The sequence below is a fragment of the Staurois parvus genome, unplaced genomic scaffold (genome assembly GCF_062004578.1).
Source record: "Staurois parvus isolate SC_StPar_1 unplaced genomic scaffold, SC_StPar_1.0 ptg000081l, whole genome shotgun sequence".
NCBI classification, from domain to species: domain Eukaryota; kingdom Metazoa; phylum Chordata; class Amphibia; order Anura; family Ranidae; genus Staurois; species Staurois parvus.
This window is the reverse complement of record NW_028317877.1, coordinates 5,975,655-5,997,229: the sequence shown is the minus strand read 5'-3', so window position 1 is coordinate 5,997,229 and position 21,575 is coordinate 5,975,655.

The following is a 21,575-nucleotide window of genomic DNA, read 5'->3' as shown; positions in this document are numbered from 1 at the left end:
AGTGCACAAACAGCCTATGCCTTTTCTGAGTGAGACAGCCAAGCTGTAGACTGCAGTAAAAATTTTCATGGGTGAGCCTGCCTCAAACTGGAAGGTTTTTATTAGGAGAAGGGGTTTGTGTACAGAAGGCCCTGGACTAGGAAGGTGGGGGGAGCAAAGAAGGAACTGGATGAGAGGGTACAGAGGATGCTCTGGCTTAGGAGTTGAGGTGCAGAGGAAGCCCTGGACTGGGAGAGGAGTGCAGTGGAGGTTCTGGTCTGAAGGGGGTGCAGAGGAGATCCTGGACTGTGGGGGAAGGGTGGTGCAGAGGAGGCCCTGGACTAGAAAAGGGGATAGTTGGTGTGGCCAAGACCCTGGCTTAGGAGTTGGGGTGCAGAGGAGGCCCTGGACTGAGAGGGGAGTGCAGAGGAGGCCATAGACTAGGAGGGAAATGCAGATGAGGCCATGGACCGAAGGGTACAGAGGAGGCCCTGGACTTGAAAAGGGTGACTGACATGGCAAAGAACCTGGATTTGGAGGCAAAGGAGGCCCTGAACCTTGGGGGGGCTGCAGAGAAAGTTGTGGACTTGAAGGGGGGTGCAGAGGAGGCCCTGAACTTGAAGGGGGGGTGCAGAGGAGTCCCTAAACTTGGGGGGGGGGGGTGAGGAGGCCTTGGACTAGGAAAAGTGGGTTGGTGTGGCAAAGGCCTTGGATTGGGGGGGACAAAGGAGACTCTGAACTAGGTGAGGGGTGTCTGGAGGTCCCAGACTAGAAAAGGGGGTGTCTGGAGGCCTAGGACAGCAGGTGTCTGGAGATCCTGGACTAGAAGAGGGGAAGCATGGAGGCCTTGAACCAGGAAATAGATCTGACAACACCCACAGTTTTGGCACAGAGCACAAAGCGCACCAATATATTACAACATGCCATTTTTTTTTTTTGGGGGGGGGGGGTTGCAAAAAGAAATGACCAACCCTGGGTGCCAGATGGACTAACTATGTCCCTGGCTATGGCCTCCAGCAGAATCTTTACATATAATATACTTTGTGTTGGGTAAAATGCTTGGTTTTCCACTGCATGCTGTAGTTCCATCCACCAGCCCTTACATCACTACAGGATAAAATGACAATGAGGCTAGCAGATAGAATGATAGTGCACAGTTAGGGATGCTTGCGTCTGATACTGCTGGAAGTGCTGGTTGTGAAGGTTCTTCCAGGTGCCATAGCTTTTGAACAGAACAAACATCTGAAGAACAAGACAGGTGCATATTTGATGAAGTCAAACAAGTAGAGTAACATTTTGAAGATTTATATTAAGAATTACTTCACAGCCTTATAATGCACACTACCACAGCATGCTACTACATGCATGCATTAGTGCGTTGGGGTGCCATTCATTCAGTGCAGGCAACTATTGCAGCTCTCTTCAACATGTGGCAATGTGCTACCAATCGTTGTGGTGTGCTGTTTGTCCTTCAAGGGTCAGGTCCCATTTAAGGTGTTCTGACAGCCTTTTTAAAATGAATGGGCTCCCTTAATTCAGCGCAAGTTAACATGCTTGCAGTAAAGCTGGCCATAGATGAATTGAACTTCGGCTGGTTCAGCAGGACTGGCCGAGATGCGATCCATGTATGGACAGGCTGGTGATACTAAAGTTGATCCATCGATCAACTTCAGTACAACCAGCCTGTTGGATTTTTTGCATGTGATTACTGCTGGTATTTATAACTATCGCTAACAGTAATAGTTGTGTTCTGCTGGCAGGGAAGGCTCCCTGCCGGCAGAACACAATAGCAGTGCAGGAGGGATTCCCTCATCAACACTGACTGTGTTGATGGGTGAATAAAGTGATTTTCTTTCCTGCAACCTGAAGTTTCAGGAAAGAAAATCAAATAATCTCTGGCTTGCTTAACACACCACAGATCACCTCAACATTTAAAAGGTGTTAAAGGGGCCATTAAACTGCATACCTGCATATTAATACTTGGTGTTAATAACTATGTGTAAACACTGCTGCCTGAGCAGTTATTGGCTGTAGACACAAATGTTTTGACCCCTGCTTCAGCCTAATGCCTAGTACACGTGATCAGAAAATTGGACAAAAATACCACTTTTAAAGTGATCGTTCGATAATCTGATCACTAATACACAGCTTTCGAGAGCTGATCATGACAGCTGATGCAAAATTATTCAAAGGGACAAATATGAAAAATTTGCTTGTTCAATACTAGAACATCCTATTTTTGTTTGATCAGTACAGTATTCATCCGAAAAAAATCATCAGACCAAGACCACGCATGCTTAGAAACGAAAGAACACATTACAATACAATACAATATATTGCATTACTTCCGAACCTGTATTCTGTCGTGTGAGAATTTTCGTAACTTCAGTAACCTCTTCATTTTCGCTACGAGACTAGCATACAAAAAAAATGGATGATCATTCGGCTGTTATTCTTACTGCGTATACGAGGCTTATGACTTGCTATAAAGTTACAATGTTGCAGTCTGATCACTGGGGGTAAGGAAAGTGAAGAAATGCTTACTACTACTTGCATCTCAGCCTAGACTTGGGTGTCCGTTTATGACACAGAGAATAGCTGTGATTCAGAGGATCGCAGCCAGGGGCGGACTGACAACTCATGGGGCCCCCGGGCAATAGGGGATCATTTGGCCTCTGTGTCCTTGCCCAAACTCAAAAAAGCCTATGAAAAAGGTACCAGGGGCATCTCATGGGGCCCCCTACTGACCCCGGGCCCTCGGGCAGTGCCCAAGTTTGCAAATGGTCAGTCCGCCCCTGATCGCAGCTATTCTCTGGTCATTCACAGTTTATGACACTCTAGAGATCACCGGAGAACATGTTCACCCTTCACTGGAGATCTGTGTTCTCCCTCCAGATTCTCGGAGGAACCAAAAACTACGCAGCGATAATTTACCTCTGCTTAATAAACTGATCTTTTACTGTAATCTCGCGAGATTATAGTAAAAGCAGCCGTTTTCCAGCGTTTGTAGACCGCTCTCCCTTCGTTCGGAGAGCTGATCTACACTGCTTCATAAACGGCATTCACAGGAGAACTGTGTTCTCCGAGAATTCCGGAGAACTGAGCAGCGATCATTTACTGCTGGTTCATAAACAGACACCATAGTCACTTTACTGGAGCTCAAGAGAGTGTTTTTTTAATGTTTTAAAAACTACAGCTTAAAAGAAAATGATACTACTACTGTAAAGCTACTGAAAGGGCCACTGTAAAAAATATTGGAGAATGCACATCAAATACTTAATACTGTACTACAGTTACTGCAGCATTTCCAGGTTGCACAATTCCTCTCAAGCATCTCCAGCAGGTAGCCTGAGATCTCCCAGCAGTTTGTGGCCATTTCCTATTATGCTCCTGAGGAGTATGAAAGGAATATATATCCCTTTGCCTGATTATATCAGTACATTTTTTAGATGATCTCATTGACCACAGAGAAATGATAACCTCCCTCTGCTGAACAGATCTCACTGGATGCTTAAACTGGTATGATACTATTTTTTTCTGATGTGGGTACTTTACCTATGCATGGGTGTAAGTTCCAATGTCAGAATGGCCAGCTGATGTCCTTCTGACATTTTCTATATGTGTATTCAAACACTTCCTTAAAGTGTTACTAAATCCATGGCCCTGCAATCACTATATCTGGTCTCCAACAGTACACAGAACATGGAAATGCAATTACTGTAGTAAATGTAAACTGCTAAATACCTTTTCTCATCAGCAGTCTTGTGACTTCTATCAGTGCCCAGATGAGCACTGGTCAAAACTTGTAGGAGGAGTTTTCATTCTGCTCTGACTGTCCCATGAGGCTGCATGACCCCTGACCCTATGTCTGGACAGTGCTGATTTGCCCTGTGCATCCTCCCAAAAGAACTGAACTGAATATACACTAAACGTAACATGTGCAGAGTGATTCCTAGGGCTCTGTACTATCAGAAGATGTATTGGGGACAGTAGAAGAAGGGGAGGATCAGAGAAGACAGGCTTTAACAGCATTTTTACACAATGCAGAGGATTAACCCCTTAGGTTCCACAGTGAGTATAACAAGCATGCTTTACTGCATATACAGACTGATTTTACTGTTGTGGGTTTTGTAACACTTTAACACTGATATTCTACTTGAAATGTTTAGCACATAACCTGAGCTATATTTCCTACAGGAAGTCATAAAATGTCTGTATAAGGAGAGATTGAGACACCCCTTACCCCATATGAAATTAAGCCTATGCTACCAGTCCTATGTTTTGGCCTGGAACCTGGATAGAGTTATATAGGCTACACTGTGTTTTCCAGGTACTGAGGCTGTGTGCCTTGTAGTTATGCTTCAGGAATATTTTTTTCTTTTTTACTATTTCTATTAACAAAATAGTCCAAAGTTTAAAACTGGTAGTGAAAAAACAAGAGAAAATTACAGTGTATACTGGTTAACCGTACATTACTAGTATATTTTAACATGGCATAGTGAAAGACATTGGGGCAAATCAGTATTGTACAGCTCCCTTCCAAAGTTAGGAGGAAAATAAGAGTAATAGGAGTAAAGCAGAGAAAAAACGTTTTCCTTGGGAAGCTGGAACCAAGTGATATGGTTGGAGTAGGGGTAGGGAGGGGTAGGGGGCACCCTGGAATTGTGGCGAGAGACCTAGGTCTCTTTGGCATAGAACATTTATGGGGTTCATAAGTCAGTTAAGCAACAATCAAAGCCACATGGCAAGAAGTGGGTTATCTATGGGTCTCAATTATATCTATACGTTTGAGCGCAATGTCCAAAAGGATTTGCTGTTAGTTTTTCATTGGAAAATATCCAGTGAGTTTGGGATTTGACTTCACCTAGTGCAAGAGTGTTAGAAAGCCATGCTTTGCTATGGCTTAGTTAGTTTCCATCAAAACTAGAGTAAATTGATGTTTTGTAAGGCCCGTGGGTTTCAAATTAAGGCGTACCTCATATGGATTCAAGACAACTGTGAGTTGCAGGAGCTTATGAAGCATTGCCCAGACCTTTTATTCCCAGGGCATTTTGGGAAAAGATTTTGGTAGTGCTCCATATTTGGGACCATGTTTTGGTCTTTTTTAGTGGTATTTAGTTCAGTTGTCCATTTTTGCATTTAGTTTTAACTGGGCAGTAAGTATGTGTGGAGTAGTTGGCTGTATAGCAAGGAGATCAAGCCTGGAGGATGAGGATCATCTGTTCAAGGGATGTGAAAGCTATTCTTGAAGTTGGGGTCTGGAAAGTGAAGGCAACAAAATGTTAGATAAATACCTAAATAGTTCCAAACTTGGTAGTTTGTAGGCTTCCCGTAAATTCTCCTAATTTTTAGGAGTATAGTGGTGGATGGCCTACAATATAAATAGGTAAAAGTCATCAATCTTACTTAATCATAGAATACTGAGAGACGGGGGGAAGGGTAGTGGTGGAGATGAATGAGGCTACGAGAAGAAAGGATAGAAAGATCAAGAAAGAACATGATTGCCCAGGAAAAAAAACACATTTTCATGGAAACAGACTATTCACAATATGTAAGTCTAGACTTCCTTGGATGAAACTTAAAAAAAATGTGTTTAGTATTATTTTAAGACCTAAACCTAAAATGTATTTCAGAGCAAACAAAACAAAACAGATTTTCAATCCATGTATGGGCAGCTTTAGAGTGATCATCACTGGGTCAGTTAACTCAACAGTTAACCCTTTACATATACAATCAACAACTACCCCCACACATTTTAATGGAAGCTTGTATGGCTCACAGTATCTGCTATAGCAAGCAGACTATTAAATGTTTGCCACATCACTGATACACCAGCCAAGGATGAAACAAGGTTCAGTGTATAGTAGCTTTCTTCAAGAGGCAAGAATTCTTTAAATTCTGAGATTAAGTTTAACGGTTTCTAAATACTGTTTACAGAAAATACGAGAAAAAAGGTGCAAGACAAATATTTACAGCAAAAAATAGACAATGGCAAAACAAAATAAATTGGATTAAAAACACAAAAGTACTTAATAAGGTTTGCATGGTTTTTGGGTTCCAGCAGGGTCCAATTCAATGCAGCGTAAATCCAATCCTCACAGAGTCATTGGCCCTCAGAATGATTCTCAACATACATCATTTCAAAGGAAAATTGAGAGCTCGTAGCTGCATGTTGCAGCAGTTTTACTGGTCTCTGAGGAGGGCATGACACAACCAATAACAGGAATTAAAAGATGGGAGGTAGAAGTGCAAAAACATGACAGTACTCTTTGCTGGTTCTCATCCTACCTATCCCACCGAACCTTCAGTGTCACACACAACTCTACTTCCTCTTCTCTTCTTCCTTCCCCTGTCAGGGTTCCCCAAGGTTCTGTTTTTGGACCTCTCCTATTCTTGACCTACACTTCCTCCCGGAGTCAGTTAATAGCTTCCCATGGCTTCCAATACCATTTCTATGCTGAAGACACTCAAATCTATCTCTCTACCCCTCAGCTCACATTAGTCTCCACATGCATTACTAACACACAGACAGATCATACTGGTTGTCACACCACTTCCTTAAACTCCTTAAACTCAGTCTACCCAAAACCAAGCTCATAATATTTCCTCCCCCATTTGCCCCTTTCCTTGACTTCTCTGTCAGGGTCAACGGCTTGCCAAGGTGCTAGGTGTAATTCTGGACTCTGAACTATCCTTTCTGCCCCACATCCAATCAATGTCCAAAGCCTATCACCTCAACCTCTGCATCTCGACCTCAACCAGCTCTAAAATACGCCTCATCCTAACTAAAGACACCAGAAATGTCCTAGTCCACTCCCTGGTCATCTCTTGCCTTGACTACTGCAACTCCCTTCTCACTGGCTTATATTTACATAGGTAATCCCCCCTCACATCAATCATGAATTATACTGCCAGACTTATCCATCTTATCAAGTTCTCAGTGTCTGCTACCCCTCTCTTCACTAGCTTCTGCTCACCCAACAAATTACATTCAAAATACCAACAATTCAAAATACTAACAACAACTTACAAAGCCATCCAACACTAAGTCCACAGCTACATCACTAAGCTAGTCTCAAAATACCAACCTAATCGTTCTCTTCGTTCCTCCCAAGACCTCCTGCTTTCTAGCTTCCTTCTCACCTCCCCCCATGCTCACCTCCATGACTTCTCCTACGCCTCTCCCATAGTCTGGAACTCTGTTCAACTATCTCCTACTATGTCCATTTTTAGACAAACCCTGAAAACCCTCCTCTTCAGACTCTTCAGAGAAGCCTATCCTGCCTCCACCTAACTGTAATTTTATTTTCTGCAGTCGCTCATCCCCCACAGTTATTACCTTTTGTATGTCTTGACCCTCCCTCTTAGACAGCAATCTCTATCCAGCAGGGCCATCTGATTTCTACTGTATTGAATTGTATTGAAATTGTACTGTCTGCCCTTATGTTGTACAGTGCTGTGTAAACTGCTGGTGCTATATACGGTAAATCCTGTATAATAATAATTTATGTTCATTTCAGCAGACCTTCCTTCCAGTCCAGATTTATAAATCATATGACCACATGTTACAGCCTGACAACATATATATTTGCATAACAAGTAATCATAGTTAGAGAAACTAAACATGCCAAAACACGGTGTACCCTTTACATGGCTTCCTCAGAAAATGTCTTATTCCCCATCAGTTCTCTGCACCCTGTGATACAGAGGTGTTTTCTATCTAATTACTAGTTATTTTCTTATACATTTGTATGAACGCTTATAATAATAAAGCTTAGACTATATATAGCTCAGATTTTGACCCTTGCAGTTCTACCTCAGGTTAAAAAAAAGAGAAAGCTGGACTCAGAGAGTGCATTGTTCTAAACTGTTCTGCTAAGGTACTTATGAAAGCTTTAGAAATGTCTTGCAATTTGGTTTCATGAACTAGGTCTTTGCCTTGGCAAAACATTATTTGACAGAAATATTGTAATGTGAAGTGGGATCGGCGTCCGTAAAAGTCTCAGGTTATCAGCGTCCACCCAGTGCTTATGTTAAGGGCCATTGTTGCAACTCTCATTAGCAGGCTTGCCTAAATGACACTGGGCTGACCAGAATATATTATAGACTGCTTTTTGTCTGAAACTGAACTTTTAACCTTACAATTTAGTTGTGGAATTATGAATCTTGATTATGGAACCATATTCCCTACTCAGTTTGGGGTCCTCAGACCTTGTTATCTTCACAGGGATTGCAAGCTTTCACATATGTGTACAGGAGGGACAATATAAATGGAGCGAAAATTATCAGAATGTTTTATTATTATTATTATACAGTATTTATAAAGCGCCGATAGTTCGCTCAGCGCTGTACATTACAAATGTATTATAGTTTAAAGTATGTGTTTTGACCTATACTAAAGAAATAAAGTATTGCACTACAATGCTTACTGTAAACATAAGAAATTAAAAATAAACTGTTGTTTTAGCAGTACCTTTGAGTTTTTGATTCTGTAATGGGTGATCATTTATGGGTGACCTCAGCATAGGTCTATGTTAAAATGCTAAGAGCACCCATGCACATTTGCCTGCTTTGATTCAACATTCTGGCCAGTGAATGCAAAGGGTAAATGCCTGCAAATATAGGAACTGGGCAGATACTTTGGCAAATCTGCTGAAAATGTGGGCTCTGTGGAACAGCTGTTCAGGCCACTGGACATGCCATTTAAATCATAGAATTTGCCAGGTCACAAAGGCAAATTTTTTGCAGGGGAGTCTTATAATATTTGACACGTTATATATATAAGAAATGTTGCTGAAAACTAGAATTTAACAATAAAAGAAGAAATCCATCTGCTGGATTTTTTAAAGGGGTGAATGTGTTGGTAAATAATGATGGTAAACATGCTATATAAATAAGCCACATATTAAGATCAATAAATGGTTTAATCTTGGATGAATATGGCATTTAACCCTTTTGAAGAACCCTATAGCCTTCCTATGCATACAACCACTCATATGGCTACAAACTTATTCTCCACAGTTATATTATATACAAAATTTAAATATATCTCAAAGTTTCTAAAAATAATCCTTGGTGTCTTCACCTTCCAGTGAATATGAAAATCTTCAAAACCCAAGAAAGTGTCCACAAAGTGAGGTTGATTTCTAACTCACCAGAGTTGTTTGACCCTACTATTATTTAACATCATATGTGCTTTTTTGGAGATAGTAATCCCTACATGTTTCTACTCCACCCCCAGCTCTGAACTGCATTACCACATCATATAATTTCTGGAAAACATATGGGGGTTCTTTTACTAAAAATGTAGAGTGCAAAACCTAGTGCAGCTGTGCATGGTAGCCAATCATCTTCTAACTTCAGCTTGTTTAATTAAGCTTTTCTTGTTTAATTAAGCTGATTGGTTTCTATGCAGAGCTGCACCAGATTTTGCTCTATCCAGTTTTAGTAAATCAACCCTATAATGTTCCCGTATAGTGTTTTATTGCTTTTAACCACTTTTTATTTAAAACCATAATTATAAGTCATTGACAAATGCACTCACATGTTATGGTGCAACAATCTGTACTGATATAACAAGACTTATTAGATGCAACTCCTCTGCTGTTGTATAATTAAGTTTACTATGTTGCTCTGAGCCTCTCTCTTACCCGCCTGGTGTATCCAACTCTGCAGCACCTACAGCCATCTCTAGTGAGTTCCTCCAATGTGGCTCTCAGAGATACCTCCAGTATGGAGGACCACACCTTCGATGCGTTTTGTCATAATGGACTTTATTCAAGGCAAGGCAACCAGGGCACGTCACATTCTTTATAGTGTTGGAGGACACAGTTTCCTTTTTCTTTAGCCCTCTGTATATTTCATGTGCTATCATCATACAATGCACCTCCACACATAACTTAAACTCTTCTACATGTAAGGTAAGCCAGTGTCCACCTACAGTATGTAAACTGGTATGATAATACATTGTCTACTCGGTTTGCTTGGTGTTCCTAATTCAATTCCATTTGTTTCTCCACCATAACCTGAACATGAATCGCAAGGGTATGATGTGGTAAACTGGAGGTGGAGCAGAATCATCTAGGGATTACTAAAATCCCCCAAAAAAGTGCACATGACCTGAAATACTAGTAGGGCCATACAACTGTGGTGGGTTTAAAATCAAGCTGAGGTGGTGGACACTTCCTTGGGTTTTGAAGATTTTCATGATCACTTGAAAGTGAAAATAACAAGGATTGTTTATGGACATTTTGGTAATTTGCATAATATTATACAAGGTTGAGATATTTATATGAATTTGTTTTCAGATATGTGAGTATTGTGCTGTCAATTTATGTATATAATATAACTTTAGACAGCTGTTGAAGCACTTTATTGGTGATCTGCAGTACAGGAATTCTCACATTTGACTAGATAGATTCCTTTTTTATACACATCATTCTCCACAGTGACAAGTAAGTTCATATTTTGAATGAAGTACATGCAGAAGTCAGCATGCTGTCTCTTTTTTTCTTGTTTGTTTAATTGGATCTGTTTGGCAATTCAAATGTAAATAGTCTGAATTGTGACTTATTTGGAAACAAAATTTCAGTTTCAGTTGTGCTATATAACACTTTAAGACCAATTTAATAGCTGATAACTGATTGTCCTTGAGGCAGTATGTAGTCATTTGCTGCTGCCATTAGTGGTGTTACTATCTACTGAAAAAAACCTTATAAACCTTCAGCAGAATGCATAGTGGGGTTGTAGTTACATACTGGTTCAGGGCTCATTTAGGGGACTGGACAGCGGTCATGCTGTCAATCAACTGTTCTCATTTATCCTTAACCAGATTGCCACAAAGATGCCGTTAAAACAATAGTCTTGCCAGAATCCACATTGGAGGTAGGGACTCCAGCAAAGTGAAATGTTTGCAAATAATTCAATAATAATACAATTAAACAATACAATGGTACAATAGCAACACTACACTTGCTATTAAGATCCAATTCACACTGCAATACATGACAAAGGAAACCATATTATCTACGGTTCCGTTTCACATCAATGCAACATGGTGCAGGATGATTTTTGAAAAGGTGCAGGTGCTTCTTTTGGTGCAGCATAGTATGATTTTGGCCAATGAGAGTGCATGAAAAGAGCATGAAAAATGCACTTGCATTCATTTATGGAAAGGTTTTGTGTTTTACAACCAGTATATAAAAATGTTCTACAAAAATGCACTGAAAAACACTTGATCATGCAGCGGCACTAGTGTAAACGTAAGTAAAGTAAAATAATAAAACTCAAATTTACCATTTCTAAAGAGGGGAAAAAACAAGGTACCAAGTCATTTTTATTTTGGGTCTTGTATTGGGTTGTAAAAGCTGTAACCACACAAGGGTACAATTAGCAGAAAGTTGGTTTTCCCCATATAGGATACTTTGTGATATTATGATGTTTTGCTAGTCAACTGCTCCCATGCTCTAAATGATATTCATTGAGTTATTCATGGTTAGCCTTGAGCTGCGCAGGTATATTGTATATCATAAATCTGTTTTATCCAGTAATAAGAGAATAGCAATGTGGAAAACCCTGAACCTGTTACCTGGTATGCAAAGCACAATGAGGCTGATTTACAAAAGGAGTTAGGAATCTGAGCTCAATAAATCCAATGAATATTCATTTAAATTATCCAATTACATAAAAAGCAAATTCCTGTTTACTTATTTTATCTGTACAAGACTTGGTATTCAAAGTGAACAGGAATTTGCTTTTCCCATCATCTGATAATTCAAGTGAATATTCACTCAATGTATTAAAGTGGTTGTAAAGGCAGAAGGTTTTTTACCTTCATGCATTAAGATTCTAAGCATGAAGGTAAAAAGCCTTTTGAGTGCAGATTCCCCCAGTCCCCTCCCCCTAATAATTACCTGAACCTGATCTCGATCCAGCCACCAGTTGGTGATGAGAGGGAGAAGTGCCTTTTTACATTATGTGTCAATGGGAAGAATGCCTGGTTTCATTATGGGGCAGTTGAAAGGACACCTCTTACATTGCAATCAGTGGTTGGAATATCCCCCTTTACAGACAACTAATAAGATCATTAGTGTCAGCGATTATACTTTGAGCATCAAAAACAGAGCCTGCACTAGTCCCACATTGTTAGCTCTGCTGCGTAAGACCTGCCCAGGAACTATTGAATGCAAGCCACTGTCATTGCTTACGAGACCCCTAGCAACCTTTGAAGAAACTCTAAGGTTCCACAGAATTTGAATTGCACTTGTTATTTTGAAAAAGCAATGAAAATATATGAAGTGGGAATAAAGGCAAAGGTGGGTTTAACTAATTATTTTTTTTTTTATTAAATCTTTGAGTACTGTGTAACAAAGACCTTGGCTGGAGTGTGTCTTTCCTTGTCTATATACTTTGTCCTCATCTCAGGAATTTAGGAATATGTACTGTATATAGTAAGATGATAAGAATGGGTGCTTTGACAACAGGCTCTTGCCCAAAGGTTTTAGGAGAGTATAGGCTGATATATTGCTGGCTTTTTAAGACTTCACAACCTTTAATGGAATGTTCCACTCTATCGAAATATAGTATAAGTAAAATAAATTGTAACATATTGCTAATATGAGTGGGGCTGGTCAGTTGATATTCTGGCTGCTGTTTGCCTAACATTAGGTGGTAGAAAGTTTTGTCTGGGTGGATTGTTTTAAGGGCATATTAGTTCCAGGTTCATTGATTTTGACACTGAGATTTGAGCGCACATTGATTTTGAGTTTATTTTAACAGATGCCCTGTAACAGTTATAGGTAATATCAAGGCAAGCATGGACTGGAAGTATTAGATTAGTTATAGAGCTTAGGTAAGGTTAGGAATAGGGCAAATAGTTACAGCTATAGGAATCCTGACGGATTGATCACTGTATAGTGCACCTGCACCCCTGAAATGCAAACCCATGCACCCATGCAAATAATGACCAAATTCCTGGTATGCTGGTGCTGATCTCCACTTTCCCTCTGACACACATACTATGAGCCCTACTATGGGCCCTGTGAGGGAGCAAGTCAAATCCAAACAGCTAATCTCCACTAGCACCTGTGATTTTAGAAGTGCAGTAATACACGGATTAACTGGATTAGCTATGGAATAAGGAGTTTAAAAATATATTCTTCATAGGCACACTACTGCATGTTTAACTTAAGATATAGGCCCCAATAACACCTAGGCTTGCACATTATGTCATTGCTGTGCAATTTGCATGCATTTTTGTTTGCATTTTTTGCTTTCAGCAGGTGTTTAATGTGTTGTTTAATGTGTTAAAAAAATGTTCACTTATTTTTTAATTACACTGCAAGTATCTGATCTGACACCATTTGAAACAATGCAACACATTCCCAAGCAATATAACTCAGAATTAATATAACACTGTGTCAAGGGGCCTCAGAGGGTTACATTAGCACCAAAATTTAATTAACTTTAAAGGGTTAGAAAAAGATTAGGATAAGGTCAAAGTGAATCTAAAGCCAAAGGTTTTTATTAGTTTTGGATGAAGTGATACAGGGCTTTCAGGTTTTTTTTCATTATCTGTGTACCCACTGGCTAGATTCTCCCTTGATATAAGTCCTGTAATTAAAAGAATGTGTTAGGACATTCAAAATGTGTCACCAGAACAAAGGTTAAGGGAGGATTCTGTTATGATAAAAAATCTTAAGTAGGCCACACATCCAGTGGGTTGAATGAAAAAAAAATGAACCAAATAATCCATCCACACGTTGAATGTGGATGGTGGAATCACTCCTGCTGAACTATTGTATTCTATGTCCCCTCCAGCAGAATACAGTGATCAATGTTGCTGGCTATAGCTGACAGCACTGATTATTTGGGAAAAACACAACAGGTGGGTTGTACACAAGTCAATCAATATATCGACCAGCTATCCCATACATGGATTAAATTTCAGCCAGTCCCTGCTGAACTGGCCCGCATTTCAATCCATGTACTGTATGGTTAACTTTAAATTGGACTTCCTTTTTTGGAGAGTTCATAGCCTGCTTCCTGTTCTGTATATGGGATGGGAAGTAAAAGTAATTTTCCCCAATGGGACACAGACAGAAAAAACTGATGGGGAAATTGTATATTTTATATTTCCTTATTAATGTTGGCCTCACAAATGTTTAAGAATGACTCCAAGCCTTGGTTAAAGAGCTATACAAGGACAAGGTCTGATTACCTTAAATAACAAAGGAATATGACTATTTGGACAGGCCAAGCCAGACCACTGCTCTTTTTTTTGTTTGCATGGGGGTGGGTTGTCGATTGCTTTTACACAAGTACAGTATATAACACACAGCTAGACTGGAAATATTTGTCTCGACCCAGGGCTTGCATTAAGCATGCATCTGTTCTGATCATTGGCCACGACATAAAATGGAGGGACCCATGGCGGAAACAGCATCTTTAGTTAAGTATTCTTGTTATATCTGCTTTTTCTTTTTTTATATCTGTCATTACTTGTAATAAATGGTTTACTTATAAGTATTTCTCTCTTTGCACATATCGAATACAACCCCAAAACCCTAACAAAACGAAAACTGACAAAGGTTTTAACCATTTCACAGTAAGAATTGTTCCTGTGTAGCAATAAATTGTGTAATGGCAAACCATCAGGGGTGTATCCATGACAGTTTGGACTCACAGAAACTGGGATTAATAACACAGGGCATCATTCAACACATACTGTATATACAGTATATATATATATATATACATATATATATATATAGAGAGAGAGAGAGACACTTGTTGTTTTATCAGAATCTTAATAAGTCCTTTTATGGGTCATAGAACCCAGAGGCTTTGTAGAGATTTAGGTGGGAATATGCCTTCTAGGCTCAAATCTTACCTGATAGGCAGACCTCGGTATTAGTCTCAGTTTTGCATTGTAATGAGTTTTGGCAAACCCCAGCTGGGGAGAATGAGGAAGTGATAGTCATTTTGCCAAAATCCAGAAGCTACAAAAGAAAAACAAATTTAAATATTATGTTCGAGGTAGACAGGCAGGGAAGGTGAGACAATTTGTACAACCCTCCAGCTCAGCTTCAGAACACATTGACACAACAGAAAAGAGGAAAATGTTAACAAGCCACAGACCAGATTGAAACACCCTTGAAAAACAACACAACAAGCTTAAAACAAATTTAACAAAAAACATTTAACAAGAGACATCATAAATCTCATTAAATCATTCCAAGCTACAAACAAAGCAGGATGCAGTAAACTTTCATTATGCCAGATTCTACTAATGGCTGTCCTAAACCTATTGTAAAAAAATAAAAATCTATGAATCTGGTTTTTGACCTGAGATTGGAATACCAGAACCAAACTGTATACATAATCCATAATTTCCACTGTGATGGAACCACATTGATAACACATGTGGTACACTAAAGTATAAGGAAATAACAAACCATTAGATATCAAACATGCCTATGGTACTGTAGCACCCTCCTAGATATGTGCTAGGATAAGTAGATTATGGTTGGTTCCTCTGCTAAACAGGAGAACTGTTAAGAAAATCTAATGGGATTAACAGAGGGCTGTGATTGACATATTTGGAAGCCAATGACAGTGTGGGTAGGGGCGTGTGCTCATCTTGCTGAGCATGCGTTGGCGTTGGGCGCCATATTTATACCCCTTATTTTCTATTGTACAGTGCATTATCTATTGGCATCACTTGAATGAACAAGGGGTTATTTTCTCTCCAAAAACGAAAGGCTTTTTTATACCAAATCAAAGCCTTCATTAAGACACCAGCTACTGTGACTATATCCATTCAAACTTGTTTATTTGATTTCACTCGTAGAATATTTTTTTGCACTTTTATACAATTTTTACCCTTTTGTCATATTGGGTGTTTTTTCTTCCTTCCCTTCTTATAGTGTACTAATTGACTTTATTGCATGAGATAATGGTTCTCATTCACAGCAGCCCACCATTCATTTTTTAGTATATTTAGACAATGATCTGTGTTTCTCAATCCTTCCCCCTATGTTCCTAGGATTTTCTCTTAGCTATTATCAAGTAATATAGGCAGTGACGATTTGTTATTTTAGTGAGGTTGTGATGAACTTAAGTTTATGTGTAAAAAATCTGTTTTTTTTTCATTGGGTATTATAATATACAAAAATATAACTTATTTTTTGAGGTGATGTCTTTGGCGTGATTAGGCCAGATTCTTCTAATGTCTATCCTAAACCTATTGTAAAAAAATAAAACTCTATGAATATGGTTTTTGACCTGAGATTGGAATACCAGAACCAAACTATATACATAATCCATAATTTCTACTGTGATGGAACCACATTGATAACACATGTGTTACACTAAAGTATAAGGAAATAACAAACCATTAGATATCAAACATGCCTATAGTACTGTAGCACCCTCCTAGATAGGTGCTAGGATAAGTAGATTATAGTTTGTTCCTCTGCTAAACAGGAGAACTGTAAGGAAAATATAATTGGCTTTCTGCTTAACAGAGAGGTGTGATTGACATCTTCAGGAGCCAATGACAGTGTGGGCAGGGCGGGCAACGCCCCCTACCAAGGAAATGCAAAATCGTGTATATTTGCGTGATTTTGCGCAGAGCGGCTGCCCTGTAGCAGTAAAATTATATGCTGCTATTGGGTGGCCGGGAAGTAGTTAATGTCACTCCAGCCAATCCGAAGGAGTGTAGCCCTGAGGAATGCTGGGAGAGGGTATTTATTCTTTGGGCATACTGAGCTCTGGGTCTTTCCTGGAGATAATTGCACTAGTCTGGAGAAAGGCACACTGTCTCCCAAGCACCTGCTGCCATGCAGCCTCAGGTGGGTGACCTGAGGGCCTGAAGTAAGAGAGAGAGTGCCCCTGATTCTTCAGAAAGCTGACTGAGGGGAACTGTCTGCTAAAGGTCTGTCTGGTATCATCGGAGGGCATAATTTGGAAGATTGGAAGGAGGCTACCATTTTGTCCTTGGGCCTTGTGGGTTCAGACACTTGGGGAATCTGTGTGCTTTGCTACCAGTCTGGTGCTGTATAGTCAGTGTGGGTCTGAAACAAGGGGATACCAGTTGGTGTCCTGAAGAGCACTGTCCATTTAACCCCTCTCTGACATTGGAACTTTGCTCAAGGCTGCAACTTAAGGAAATACTGTCCTCAACTGTAATTGGTTCTATTCCTGGAGTATCCTACTAAATTCCCCATCCCTATGCAAGTTCTCCAATAATAAATCTACAAAAAGACCTAGACTGAACATTGGAGCCAACAGGCGAAAGTGTGTGTGTACCTGGCTGTAAAACTACCTTGTGCCTGGCTATGGGGTGAAGTTAGTGAAAACCTGGACAATAACTACAGCAACTCCTATGGGGGTAGCACTACAGTACAATGTGCAGCAACTGAATTTGAACACAATACATTTCCTAAAGGATATATTCATAACATTCATATCATATTTCAATAATATGTTGGTTCTTGGACTGTAAAACATGGTCATATGGAAATTTAGATATAGATAGAATAATTGGCATTAAAATAATATCTGCTGGAGCATCATAAAACACTTCAACAACCCTTCAACACACCCATCAGACCCTTAGATTGGTTGTGTCAATTCTGTAATTGTACTCTTCGTGGACCTGATAAGAAAGCTGCAATTGGAGCTCGAAACCATGAAGCAATGCTGAGGTTCACTTTTGAGTCATTTATGAGAGTCGGTAACTCCAATGTATCATATTGTACTACGCCGTAAGTGTATTGTGCTATGCATTAAATTAAACCAAATCCCAAGGCAAACTTTGTTAATATTTTTTCACTTTGACTCATTAAGCTGATTCTCTGAATGCTCTGAATCACAGATGAAAGAATCTTTGCTTCTTTTATAGCTATCACATTTCAAAACATTGTTACAGTCCTGTCTAGGCATGGCAGCATGTATTACAGACGTTTCCTAAAGGTCAGAGTTGGTGCAACAGATGCTGTGAGCAGTGTGTGTTTCCAATAAAACACATGGTTGCTACTGTTTTGTGTTTGTTTTTAACAAGAAGTACTTTGACTAACAAGAGGTACTATTTACACCTTTCTCATTCACGTAGGGGGCCGGATAGCTTGTGGGACTCATTATCTGTGCATCAGTACGCTGTGTAACAAGAGTGTGTAAGCGGAATTCCAGATTCTGATAAGGCTCCCCACCCAATTAATGGAAACCACCAGGCTAGGATTGTAGGGATAAAACCTTTGTCCCCATCAACATGGGGGAAAGATACCCTGCTGGGGAAGAGGCTCTTGTCCTTATCAACATGGGTCAAGGGTCTTCCTTGCAAGCCCCCCCCCCCCCATGTTGAGGACATGCGACCTGGTATGGTTTGGAGGGGGGCATGCTTGTACCACTCTTTCCTGGCTTGCTGGGTTACATGCTCTCATAAGGGTCTGATATAGATTTTTCATACCTTAAGGACCTGGTATTAGTTAAGGGGTAACCCCATGCCGTTTTTGTGTGTGTGTAACATCACGTCTATGCCAAACCCTCATCTAGGATAAGGGTCTGGTGTAGATGAAGGGAATCCCTAGCCATTTCTTAACCAACATAACAAAGCCACTAGGAGCTTATCACTAATTATTAGTCTTAGCTTTTCACAGACTCCTATATATATAACCTGAATGATGCTCAGGGGATTCTCCCTTGCTGTCTCTGCTGTGGAAATCTGCTGCTGAGAGAAAAGGCTGGCTTCTGACAGAACACTAAAAAAGTATATGTGCCATCTGTTATTTGTTTGTTGCCTTATTAGAAAGAAAATGGAGAACAAACATGCTTGGACTGTTCCTGGGTGTTAATGTCTCATCAGCATATTATTATTTATTTATTACAGGTACTTATATAGTACCATCAATTTACACAGCGCTTTACATATACAGTCAGGTCCATAAATATTGGGACATGGACACAATTCTAACATTTTTGGCTCTATACACCACCACAATGGATTTGAAATGAAACGAACAAGATGTGCTTTACTGCAGACTGTCAGCTTTAATTTGAGGGTATTTACATCCAAATCAGGTGAACGGTGTAGGAATTACAACAGTTTGCATATGTGCCTCCCACTTGTTAAGGGACCAAAAGTAATGGGACAATTGGCTTCTCAGCTGTTCCATGGCCAGGTGTATGTTATTCCCTCATTATCCCAATTACAACGAGCAGATAAAAGGTCCAGAGTTCAATTCAAGTGTGCTATTTGCATTTGGAATCTGTTGCTGTCAACTCTCAAGATGAGATCCAAAGAGCTGTCACTATCAGTGAAGCAAGCCATCATTAGGCTGAAAAAACAAACCCATCAGAGAGATAGCAAAAATATTATCCGTGGCCAAAACAATTGCTTGGAACATTCTTAAAAAGAAGGAACGCACCGGTGAGCTCAGCAACACCAAAAGACCCGGAAGACCACGGAAAACAACTGTGGTGGATGACCGAAGAATTCTTTCCCTGGTGAAGAAAACGCCCTTCACAACAGTTGGCCAGATCAAGAACACTCTCCAGGAGGTAGGTGTTTGTGTGTCAAAGTCAACAATCAAGAGAAGACTTCACCAGAGTGAACACAGAGGGTTCACCACAAGATGTAAACCATTGGTGAGCCTCAAAAACAGGAAGGCCAGATTAGAGTTTGCCAAACGACATCTAAAAAAGCCTTCACAGTTCTGGAACAACATCCTATGGACAGATGAGACCAAGATCAACTTGTACCAGAGTGATGGGAAGAGAAGAGTATGGAGAAGGAAAGGAACTGCTCATGATCCTAAGCATACCACCTCATCAGTGAAGCATGGTGGTGGTAGTGTCATGGTGTGGGCATGTATGGCTGCCAATGGAACCGGTTCTCTTGTATTTATTGATGATGTGACTGCTGACAAAAGCAGCAGGATGAATTCTGAAGTGTTTCGGAAATATTATCTGCTCATATTCAGCCAAATGCTTCACAACTCATTGGACGGCGCTTCACAGTGCAGATGGACAATGACCCAAAGCATACTGCAAAAGCAACCAAAGAGTTTTTTAAGGGAAAGAAGTGGAATGTTATGCAATGGCCAAGTCAATCACCTGACCTGAATCCGATTGAGCATGCATTTCACTTGCTGAAGACAAAACTGAAGGGAAAATGCCCCAAGAACAAGCAGGAACTGAAGACAGTTGCAGTAGAGGCCTGGCAGAGCATCACCAGGGATGAAACCCAGCGTCTGGTGATGTCTATGCGTTCCAGACTTCAGGCTGTAATTGACTGCAAAGGATTTGCAACCAAGTATTAAAAAGTGAAAGTTTGATTTATGATTATTATTCTGTCCCATTACTTTTGGTCCCTTAACAAGTGGGAGACACATATGCAAACTGTTGTAATTCCTACACCGTTCACCTGATTTGGATGTAAATACCCTCAAATTAAAGCTGTCAGTCTGCAGTTAAAGCACATCTTGTTTGTTTCATTTCAAATCCATTGTGGTGGTGTATAGATCCAAAAATGTTAGAATTGTGTCGATGTCCCAATATTTATGGACCAGACTGTATATTATACATTCACATTAGTCCCTGACCCTCAAGGGGTGTACAACCTAAGGTCCCTAACTTACATTCATACATACTAGGGCCAATTTAGATAGGATCCAATTAACCTACCAGCATGTCTTTGGAGTGTGCGAGGAAACAAGTGTACCCGGAGGAAACCCACACAGGCACAGGGAGAACATGCAAACTACAGGCAGGTGGAGCCGTGGTTGGGATTCGAACCAACAACCCTAGCACTGCCAGGTGGAAATGCTAACCATTTAGCCACTGTGCTGCTCATATGGTTTATTGTTGCCACTACAATTTTTGAGCTTATATATACACATTCATCGCCCACTTTATTAGGTACACCTGTTCAATTGCTTGCTAGCACAAATTGTTAATCAGCCAATTACATGGCAGCAACTCGATGCATTTAAACATGTAGACGTGGTGAAGACAACTTGCTGAAGTTCAAACCGAGCATCAGAATGGGGAATGAGAGGGGATTTAAGTGACTTTGAATGTGGCATGGTTGTTGGTTCCAGACTGGCTAGTCTCAGTATTTTAAAATTGCTGACCTACTGGGATTTTCATGCACAACCATCTCTAGGGTTTACAGAGAATGATCCGAAAAAGAGAAAATATCCAGTGAGCAGTAGTTGTGTGGATGAAAACGCTTTGTTGATGTCAGAGGTCAGAGGAGAATGGGCAGACTGGTTGCTGAGACATTCAGAGCATGGATCCATCCTGCTTTGTATCATCTGTTCATATATATGACATCTTTATGTAAAGAATTCTCATCTCATAGTTACATAGTTAGCAAGGTTTTATTAATACAATTTTCATGTATGCCATGTCTGAAAATGGAAAAATATTCAGTTAGCAAAGTTTTATCATTTTGATTTATTATTGTATAATCTTTTTCATTTAAAATATGTTTGGAAAAGTATATTTCTCTCATCTAGAAGAATCAGGAAAACGTTTTCTTGCACTTGTAGCAGCTGTGTAGCAGATACTTGGTAAATGCTGCAGAGTAGAAC